At 39.9% G+C, this 11262-nt stretch overlaps 1 protein-coding gene across 12 annotated transcripts in view; it reads right to left on the bottom strand.

Annotated features, from left to right (window-relative positions):
- Positions 1 to 11262, bottom strand: part of PARD3 (par-3 family cell polarity regulator) — a 445998-nt gene that overhangs the window by 374507 nt on the left and 60229 nt on the right. The gene's annotated exons all lie outside the window — the stretch shown is intronic.

Genomic DNA, 11262 nt, shown 5'->3' with positions numbered 1-11262 from the left:
GTAAGAGGAGCAATCAGTTGGTGAAGTCCTTCAGCTTGCTCCTCGGGAACTCAGGCCCAGCTCCCTGCCTCCACGCAGTTTTGTTGTGTAACACAGCTGAGCTGGCCCTGCCACATTCCTTCTCCTCATTACCGATGTGTGCCAGACCAACCATTTCTCCCAAACAGACCTGCCCAGAGTCATACAGGATGCTTGTGACGGAGCCAAAACACAAGCAGCCACAGAAAGGGTGAAACATCCCCTTTTCCCAGAAGTCCCCAGGCTGTTCCGCTTACTTCCAGGAGAGAGATCCTTCCTTCTATTAGCTCAGCTTCGTGATCCTTCTGCGCATCAGCCTTATTCACGCTTCGTTCTTAAAGTTGTTCTGTCTTCCTTTTGGAAACTGTGTTTATTGAACAACCCAGGGTACTATATGCCAGGGGCTCTCGTGTTTAACAGTGGTCTGCTGCTCTTTGAAACGACAGTCCTATTTGTGATTTTAATAAATGTGAGGTTTAATATACTCGTTTTCTTCTACTCAATGTCCATTTCTGTTAATCAGAATATCATAATTAGACATAACTGCTTGTACATAGATGAGACTTGTAAAGTACCTGCAGCTCGCCACCATTAGATCTCTGGGATTTCTGTAAGTTGTGCTTATCTCCTTCACTGGCATTTTCTAAAAAAACAAACCTAGAAATTATTTCTTAATTTCTTCAATCATCTGTCATCTTAAAAGTTTTTATTATTAAATATTTTCGAAAGTTACTCTCTTATTTCTGTCTACACTGAAACTTGTCGCCTTGTCACTAATTTACTGCTGCCAAATTTCTTCCATGAAATTACTTCACTGTTACAGATGTTGATATTGATTTATCTGCTAAGCGCATAATGAAGCGGAAGGTAAAACCAACGAGAACAACAAAAAAAAATAATGCTCTACTTTTTTCCCCACTAATTTTGTCATGGTGCCAAGAATAATTCCTGCAAGAGAAATAAAAAACCGCATGCCTTTTCACTTCAGTTTCTCAGTAAAACTTGAGTTTCTAGCATTAGAATTAAGTAAATAAGTAGCGACAGAAAGATAAGCTTGAAAACAAAAGAAAAAAAACATTAAAAATTCAAGCTCCATCTTAGAAATTAATATAACAGAATAAATATAAAGAAAATAATAAAAATTGAAGGTTTTATTCTTAAGATTATGATACATATGGTACAATTTTAGGTACAATTTTAAGCTTATAACAGATAAACTAGAAACAAAATCTGTAAATCTACAAAAAAAAAAAAAATTGGCTGATCAAAGCATCAAATACAGCTGCTATGTTTTATGAACCCAACCAAAATGCTGATCTAAACAGTCTGAGTGCTGGGACAAACTAAGTCCAAATCTGCAACAGGTTTTCAATTGCAGGGTATGAGAATAATGAAACGTTTACTAAAACGCAGCAAAAGATTAATGTGTTAATCTCTGCAAAGTTACCAACACATAAATTCACAAAGTACATCAATTCATACCTATCAACTTCAGGAGCAATTTAAAAGTAGCCTACCTAGGCTCCATATCACCAGGCCATCACATTTGGAAACAATTACGAACAGGTAAGAGCCATTCCAAATATTTGCTTAACCTGGATTCAATTTCCATACGGCATCTGAGAGGTCCTGTGGAACTCGGAAGGAAACACTGACCTTTCTATATGATTTATGCAATACATTCAGAGTGGCCAGTCAAGCAGTTTTCCACCCAATAAAAGTAAAGTGAGGGTGTACATAACAACCATTTTTATTTTTTTTTTGGCAGATAAAAACATACTTGCTTTTTGGCAGCCATAAAAAGGAAAGGGGTTGGGAAAGGCAAGAAAGGGTACATTAAGATGTTCTTCTTGATCCTTGCACTAACTACACATCATGCACCAGTTCTGTAACATCTCTACAGGCTAATACTTGAATTATTAGCAAATACCCCCCTGCTTTCATATTTGATGGCTACTTAAAAGACTGAGTATCTAAATGGAGGCCAGAGAGCCAAGAGGCAAAGGGCTAGACACTAATGCCCTGAAGACCTGCCCTACCCTGGCTGCACCGCTGCTGCATACAAACACAACCTGCAAGCTATACAAACGACAAGGATATATGTCGTATTCTATATATGCAAAGAATAAAACACTTTACAATTGAGCTTATTTGCTCTGTAAACCACACTGTGTCATCTGGAAGGACTCAAGTCTTCTTGTTTGTGTTTTTTTTAAACCAATTAGCAGATGTTAGCTATTGTTCTTTTAAGATGCATGAGAAAATTATTTTTAAAAAAAGAAGTTGAATTTCAATACTGTGTTTCGTACTCCAAATATAACCGTTCAAGTATCTAAATACTAAAGTAATCTGGCACCAAGGTATTAAGTCTCAGGCAGTGCTCAAGTTATTTAATTCAATACATAGTGACTGCAGCAGATTAAGTGTTTATGGTCGGCCCACCTAGCTTCTGACAGAGCATGGAATGAGGAAGAAAAAGGAATTAAGTACAGGTAAAAACATGAACATATTTTCACATGCACAATACTAATTAACTCGGTGAATTGTTTTGTAACATTAACATTTTTAAAGATTCAGGAAATCACTGTTGTTCCAAGATGACAACAAACTACTACCCCACCATCCTGCAACTGCTTCCCTCAATGCAAATCTATCAATGTCTGCGAGCAAGACTCAGCGTCAGTACTCCGGCACTTTCCTGTGAATCAAACAGGTGCAGCAGGCTGATAGGAAAAAGATGGATGTCTCAGTCTTGCATCTGCAACGCTGGTATTGTACTCGACTAACGCAATAAAGTATAACGCCAGCGCCGGGTGTCATTCATCAATGCCATACGACGGTGTCAAGGAAAGAATTATGTTCTCTACTGACAACTTGTTTTAATGAAAATGTATTGCAATATTTAAAAAGTTTTCAAAGCAGACTTCTATTTATGACAGGTGACATATTTATGACTGTTATTTTTGATGAAAAATGTGCAACAAGAATAACATAATATTCAAAACAAAGAAATCAATGTAGTATGCCTCAACAAGTATTAATAGAGGAAGAGCAGGCAATTCAGTTACTTAAATGCTAAATATTGGAAAGCAAGGATCGTAGAAGATACCCTGAGGGAGCTTAGTAAGAATGTTTCAGGTTTACAATATTGAAAAATTGGAACAGTCCTTAACGAACAAATTGACTTCAGGAGTGATAGACACTGTAGTCCTCAAAAGCACCAAGTTATGACATTCCATGTTTGATCTTGCTCTCAATAAAACCCGAATGAAAGCAATGACAGCCAAATGTATGGCAGAGTCATCAGCACCGCAATCTTCTTGAGCATTCTTTTTGGGAAATGGAAAACTGAGGGGGTTCTGTGTGGTTTGTTTGGCTTTGTTGTTTGTTTGGTTTCGTTTGTTTGTTTGGGGGGGGCTGTTGTGTATTTTAAAGCATTAACAGATAAAGTGGAAAACTGTATTATGAAAACTTTCCATAACATCTTAAAGATGACTGGCACAAAAATAAATAAATACTCTCTAAGTTTATAGTAAGCTTTCTAACCACCTACATATGGCTGACATGAGACCAAGCCCTGGTGCAAATTTTTTTTTTCTGATCAGTATCTATAATATACTACTTTGTTATTTTCTCAACTTTATTGATCATTTTTTGATTATATCCATTTCAGTTTAAAGATAGTTTTCATAAAATTCACAAGGAAAATAAGATCTTGATTTTTCACTTCTAAATTCACAGCACATGAAACGTCTCACTATTTGTGACCATACTGAAAACCAAAAAGACTGCGAGGGAAAAAAAAAATTGAAACAATGTTGAATTTTCCCAAATGAATTACCTAAGGATGTCTGTCAGTCACAAAAGTTGATAGGATCATAACAGATGACGTGAAGCTAGTTACAGCGTAAGTGTGAAATGTGACCATCGCTCTCTCACTACTATTTATTTTAAATAACAGATGAACAGTCATTAATATTTACTCTATTTCGAATCAGTTAGATAATGCCATCAGCAGACTGAAGTCAGATTAGGCAGCAGCTGGTTAGATGGATGTCATCTGTCAGTGGCTGTTCTTCTAAAAGCTGCTAATACCGTCAGTGAAAATTACAGTCCACAAATCAAAAGAATGTAAGTGCTCGAACAGAAACACGTATGAAATCAGACAGCTCCCTCTGGATTTTCCCCATGTTCTATTACCTCCATGATCAATTCACGGTTCAAGTGACAGAAATTGCTGAGAAAGCAAAACACTGCTTTCTTTCTATCTGAGAACTATACTTTGAGCCAGGGGACATATTTTTAGATAATTAAAATTAATTTTCCTTCCCTTTTGTCAAGAAACATTAAAATCAACCTCCCGTAAAGCAAAATGTTCACCCACTCTCGCATGGAGTAATGCGGGGCAAAGTTCATTGCTTTTACCAAAGTGACAAACTTGTTGTTTGGAGACATGTTAAAATTATTTTCAATCAGCAAATTCTGTAACATTAAACCATGGCTTTTTCTAATAGTATGAAAATGACAGAAAAGACCATGCAATCAGAATTTTTGTAACTATTCAAATATATGTCAAAATATTGTTTATACAGCACAAAATAATGCAAGTTTCAACCCACACAAGTGTCAAAGTGTTCCACAAAAACACTAACTGTGGCAGAACACTTGAAAAGTACTTTCAAGTACTGAAAGGAAATAAAACATTTGCGTTTCTGCTAAACCATTGAGAATATAAGCATTCTGAAATGAGGTGGTACCAGTAGCTGGCCCAGAAATCATTCCTCCTCCCTTTCTTTTTCTTTTTTTCTTTTTTTTCCACCTGATTTCTTCTTGGGTCTTTCACCCTTTAATTGGAGCAGGATGGCTAAAAAACCTAGAATGGGAATCTCTTACTAGCATTACTTCAGCTGACAGCAGCGTGCTTTGAAACCCATTATCGCCACTTTCAGGGTACAATCCTGCACAAATAGCAAATGAGCAACAAAATACATGTATACCCCAAGACAGCAGAACTCAGACAGGGATTTTATTTAAAAAGTGTGCCATTTGCCTGATAATCGAGGACAGCTGCCAAGAACTTTAAACGAATGACCTGCGTGCAGCAGCCCTGGCTGGGTGCCAGTCTGTGGAAACGCAGGGCCAGGTGCCTCCCGGCAGCACTCCGGAGCCGAGTCAGGAGCAGACCCTCACATGAGGGCTGTGCTGGCCTGAGGGTGGCCAGGAGGTGCAGGAGGGAATTCTCCTCCCCTGCTCAGCCCTCGTGGGAGCATATCTGCAGCTCTGAGACTGCTTTGGGGCTGCCCACCCACAGGCGGCAGCGAGTCTGGTGATGGCATGAAGCATGGCCACGGGCTGGAGCACAAGGAGATGCCAAAGGAGCTGCGCTTGTTCAGTTTTCAGAGGAGGCCAACAGAGGAGATTGTTGTCGTCTTCAACTGCCTCACAGCAGGGCAGAGGGAGAAGAAAGGTGAAGGGTGGTGGGAGGGGAGGCACCACACGCACCAATTGCAACAGCAGGGACTCAGGTTAAGGACCACAATTTCCACCAAGGAAGCAAACACTGCAACAGGTGCCCAGGGCGGCTGTGCAACCTCCATCTTTGGAGACACAGACTGCACAGGCCCTGCACAAAGCGGCGCAGTTTGGAGCAGGGGTTTGGACTGGATGACTCCAGAGGTCCTTTCCAACCTAAATCCTTCTGCAATTCTGTGAGTGTTTTGTTTCTCACTCTCCTTGGCTTGCGCCTACATTTCAACACCGGATCAAAAGCCTCAGCCAAGGCAAGGTGCATAATTTCAGCCATAACAAGTGCAGTGAATCCACACATAATCCATCAGCTCAGCACGCTCCCTTTGGCCACGCTTCACCCAGCCCTCTGTGAGTCACCGCCGCCCGCTGTGGGCTGACAGCCCGAGGCCCTGCCCTCCTCAGCGCTGCCTTCCTGAGGGCCTGCCCGCCCCAGCGCTCCCATCCCAAGGACCTCTGCTCTCCTCAGTGCTCCTGTCCTGCCCCACATGTGGTGCCCCCCTGCACTGCCAGACCAGAGCCCTGAGCCGCTGCTCTGCTCCCTCGGCTGGCAGGGGCCGGAGCAGCCAACATGGTGCCCCAGCCTTGCTGAGGAACCAGCCTTGCGATGAACTCCCAGCCTCCAGACCGCTCCTCGCAGCAGAGAGCTGTGTCTCTGCCCCTTCTGCCCCTCTCTCCTCCTCATGCAACCAGCAACAGATCCCCTGTACTTCCCACCACCACCGTCCTTTCTCCTGGCAGGGTGTTTTCAGCCAGGGTGTTTTCACAACGGACAATTCCTGCTGCCAGCACCAGGGAAAGGTGGAAAGCCAAGGCCTGACAAGGGCAACAGCAGCCCTGCGCAACACCACAGCCTTGGATGTGTTGAAATCCATCACGAAGCCACACCTTTAGGAACCAAAGCTGTGGTTAATCAAACTAACTCATAAATGAGTTATAACTACAGTTATTCAGAGACAATGAAAACTAGTAGCTCAGTGCAGAGCAGGTGAACTTGTAAAATTGTCAAAATAAAACCTAATAGTTGGCTTGCATCAAGGAAATCACCAATTACATCTGAAAAGCTCCTGGCAATACGCCATTATTTCAACACTATAACAAACTATTTTCTGAGCTAGTACGATCGTACGTGAAGCCATATCAACTACCAGGACATGCTGTCAAGGGAGGGAATTTGCTGTCCCTAACGGTGGACATATCTTCCTCTGAGCACCAGAAGCCAGCACAGTGGAGGGCATGAGCGCGGCCAAGGCACGGTGATTTATGCTCTACATATGTATCTTTTTCCTTATCCCAGGAAGTATTCTGATGCAGGCATTTACCACAATCTCCACAAACAAGCCTCGGTAAGAGAAAGAATGCAAGAACTCAAGGCTAGAGATCGCCAAGCCTCCCACTGCCAATCCTCTTTGCTCTGATTTTCCTCTGCATTTCACGGGCCTGCTCAGCCGGCTACAACACACCATGCCTTGCTGCAATCACACATTTAATAACAACAGCTAACCACCACGGTTCAGATCTGGCCATGTTCCAGAGCGACCAAGTTTTGATGGTCTACGCTTCCTCTACCAAACTGCCAGAGGAACCAACATGCTGTTATCTCCTGCTGCTCTGTTGCACACTTTTTTTTTTTTCTCTTTTACGTGCTTGTCTGGTTTTATCTGAAAAGAAACAGGATCAGATTTTCACAACAAATCCTGAGAGCTCACACTTGAAGCTGACTTCCTGCTCCCTGGAGAGGACATTTAAGATTCCCAAGGGACTTCAAAACAAGCTCTTGCAAAAAAAAATAGTAAGTAAAGCAGTAGAAGAAAAGTGATCACAGATTATCGCTTTCAGAAATAATGTCCGACAATTAATTATTAGAGATGAGGGATAGAGATGTCCCCCACCCCTAATTACAAATAACAAAAGTTGCTGGTGTTGGCTTTATGGGATGTGCTCACCAGCCTTGTCACACCCCAGAAACGCTGCACCTGGCACTATGCTATATATATATATATATATATAGTCATATTATAAACATTCCCTACAACAGAGTTCAACATGATAAATGCTCACTTTGTATCCATGGCCCCCTTCCCTCACATTCTCAGCCTTCCCAATGCCTTTTTTCCACACAGCGTTTCCTTCTAATAAGACAGCAGAGTGTAATCCACAGGCCATAGCCTACTGAGATGCTCATAATATGGAATCTGGAACACTCCTATTCACTGAGTCATATTTAAACACAAGGATCTGGAGATTTTCTAACAACACCCTCTTTGTATGTATTGTTCTGCAACTGGGATAGCGGATGGCACATCCCACACGGTTCCAAGATTATACAGTTTAAAAGAAAAGAAAAAAAAAAAAAAAAAGCTATTCAGCTCAATTCCACAGAACTCCATAGGAAAAATAGGACTATATGGAAAAAAAAAACTAATCTGCAGTACTATGCATGTTCTCTGTATTCTACCACAGCTTATAAACCCAACCAAGTTCCACAGCTGGAATCCAAAACATAAGTAGTTATCAGGAAAAGAGCCTCAGATCATAATTAATCAACTGAGATCCCAGCCCACGTCGTGGTTATCAGACAGCTGGTGATGTCAGAGAGAAATAGGACTTCAGAGGTTCTCACAAAACAGTTGAAAATTGCACTGCATCTCTTTTATACGGTATCTTGTACATAAAGATCTCAATCTTCAATTTCCTTAAAACTTATGTATGGGTTTTACTTCACATAACTGAATTTGTTCTTCATTCAAAATGTAAAAATAGGCAATTTTTTCTCCTAAAACTGTCATTCATTTCATAGATTACATTGCATAATACTCATGTGGCTGAGAAGTCACCTCCAGCATAATTGTGCTGTGTGGTTTTACATTTAGATCAACTAATATGACAGTATCAGCAGACAGTGAAAGTAATTAGCATCATATTTTCTATTTTAGAACTGATAAGCCTTGTTTCATTTTTTTTTTTCCACCAAAATAACAGAATCCGCCAGCAATATTGGAAAGCAAGTAAGCAAGAACCACACACAGAAATCCCGTAAGCCAGGAAGGTGCAGAGATGCCCTCCTGGTTGAAAGAGTAGGGGGTAGAGTAGAGAGGGTGCCTGCCATAAACCGCACTGAAAAGGGCCATGAAAAGATTTTCACTGCAAATTAACCGTGCTAGTTTGAACAGAAAATGAAAAATGTGAACAATTAAAAATGGCTTCATTCCTGAGATTTGCATCAAAGTCTTCAGGTATTAGGAATGGAGAGAAAAATCATTAAAGAGTATTAACAAATAACTTGATGGGATGATTCTCTAGGATGAGGTTGGTTCCTTTTTATATTATATGAGGTATTTAAAATTGTTGGTTTTTAAAAATTTATGGTTTTCAATTTATAATAAATAAACTAACTAAAAAAAAAAAGCAACAGTGCAGCAATTTGCTTTAAACATAGCCATATCGTTGTGATACAGAAACTGTGACAAATGCCTTTTTAAAATGTTCTCAGATTCTCATTAATATTTCATTAGTGATATAAGAGTCTTAATGTGTTATGAAAAAAAGATCAAAATTGAATTTTTACCACCACAAAATGATTTTGCAGAGTGTTATGATTTTAATGGACTGGGATTGATAACACTCCTCCAAAATGTTGAGAAAACTAATTTTAGCTTGCCTGTCTCCATAAACAGAGGCAATCTTGTTCCTCCAAGAAATGACTCCTGGAAGGCCTCTTACATTGTCAGCAGCAAGTCTACTATTGTGTCCCAAAACAGCAGAGAAAAGCAAAGCTTTAAATATTCACAGGTGCCAAACACACATTAAAAGAATGTTTAAAAAAAAAAGAGAGAGAGAGAGAGAGAGAGAGAGAGAGAGAGAGACTAAAGCAACAAAAAAGGCACTTCTAAGAACTATTTCTCCTATTGCAATAATTGACCTACTGCTCGCTCTACAGCTCAGGCCATGAAGAAGCCAGCCCACTCACTGAAGTTACGCTGTACTGAATGGAGTTAGTTAACACTGATCAGATTCCAATAAATTCAAACCTATAACTTTCTTCACTATTTTGAAAGTTTGACAATAACAAAAGCAGTCATGTTTTGGGTTCAATAGCATTTCCAATGCACCCATCAATAGCTGCCATTGCAAGAAGGGACAGAGCAGGGAGGAGGAGAAGATGGTTTGGTCTCAATTACAGTGATCTAAAGATTGAAACAAGACCAAGCTTGTAGGAAAAAGCAACAATTTTTAGAGTTAATTGGAGCATTTAGAGGGGAAAAAAATTCATTCTTGAGGCAGAAAAGCCCTTTTGCAGCTACAGAAGTTGACCAAAACAAGGCTTCACGGAGGGTACTTCATTTCAGTAATTTCATCCTCTAGCATACATTCACCAAGCCAAGGTAGTAAAAGGTTTTTAATACTACTCTTAAAATTCCCCATCTATCAGTGCTGTTCTTCAGACACACACCCATGTGTGTAACGATTTTAGCAAAACATTTTTTTCTGGAAGTGGCACCATAAAAGATAAACTTAAAGCAAATTATATTATTTTCTTTTCAATAATAATAAGAGAATTTGGAGGATCAAGTGATTAAGCCAACAAGTAAACATTTTAGGGACTTTTTCAAGCATCAGTTTGAATTCAGTAATTGAGCATATTTTTCATTAACCACTAGAGGTCACACAGTAACCATGGCAGTTATCCAAAAGATGAGAGGCTGCAGAAACCTTAAGGTCTGGGAAAATTAGAATACAGGGGTACTCACTGATTTGCACTTACAAACAGAATTGTCAAATTAATCTGAGTAGTCTTTCTATTTCCTGAAAGGATCCAATGAACTGGAATGCTCACATACCTCCGTACAAGTTAGAATTGTGATTTAACTTCTCAAATGACATCTGATAATAAAGCAAAACAAAATTCAAGCTTGGTGTCCTTTTGAAGGTGTTCCTAATTTCTTCAAATATTCCCTCATTTTAAAACTTTTGTTCAGACAAAGGGGCTTCACCTATGACTCTAATTAACATTAAAGAACCACACTAAAGCTTGGATATCCTAATACTCCAATAGTCAGTTTTTGCGATTTAAGTAGACATACTAAGCATTCAGTAACAACAGAAATAGTAATAAAACACGTAGGAACCCAAATACACTAAATCCATTATGTTTTTAAGCTTACTCAGGGCACTATAACTTTCACGCTCTTAAATCTGACTGGGTACACTGTCATCAAAATTTAGGAGCAGGTGTAGTGGTCAGGTCCTGAAAATTACTTGCGTGTGAGAAATTCACTAATACTGCATAATGACAATCCAGTTTATTTAAAGCATTTGTGGAAGCATTATTTGCAAAGTATTAAAAACTTGTATGTTCTACAGCTAATTAGAAATTCCCTTAAAAGTTACTTCAAGCCTTTCAAAAGTCACCCTGCGCACACAAATTCAGAGCCAGAGCGCTGTAAAGTCCGTGAGCCTGAGCTCCTTCCATATTAGATTAAATCGTAGATCAGTACACAAAGACATTTCATGAACTGACTCACTTGTTTTTATTCCATTTGCTCCAGCGCACAGTACGTTTGCTCTTTGGAGAAATTTCATTTAATTATATTCCAACTATAAAAGATAAAGACCTGCGTATGAGTCTTTTACTATTGAAGTGCAATAACGCCGAGGCATTAAGCTGCCCTCTAACCCTAGGAACTGGTCCCACCAGAACAGGTGCTGCCGCTGACT

Source organism: Anser brachyrhynchus (genome assembly GCF_964034855.1).
Source record: "Anser brachyrhynchus genome assembly, chromosome: 2".
Classification (NCBI taxonomy): domain Eukaryota; kingdom Metazoa; phylum Chordata; class Aves; order Anseriformes; family Anatidae; genus Anser; species Anser brachyrhynchus.
Note: the sequence above shows the minus strand (reverse complement) of the source record. Positions and strands in the feature narration are given on the sequence as shown.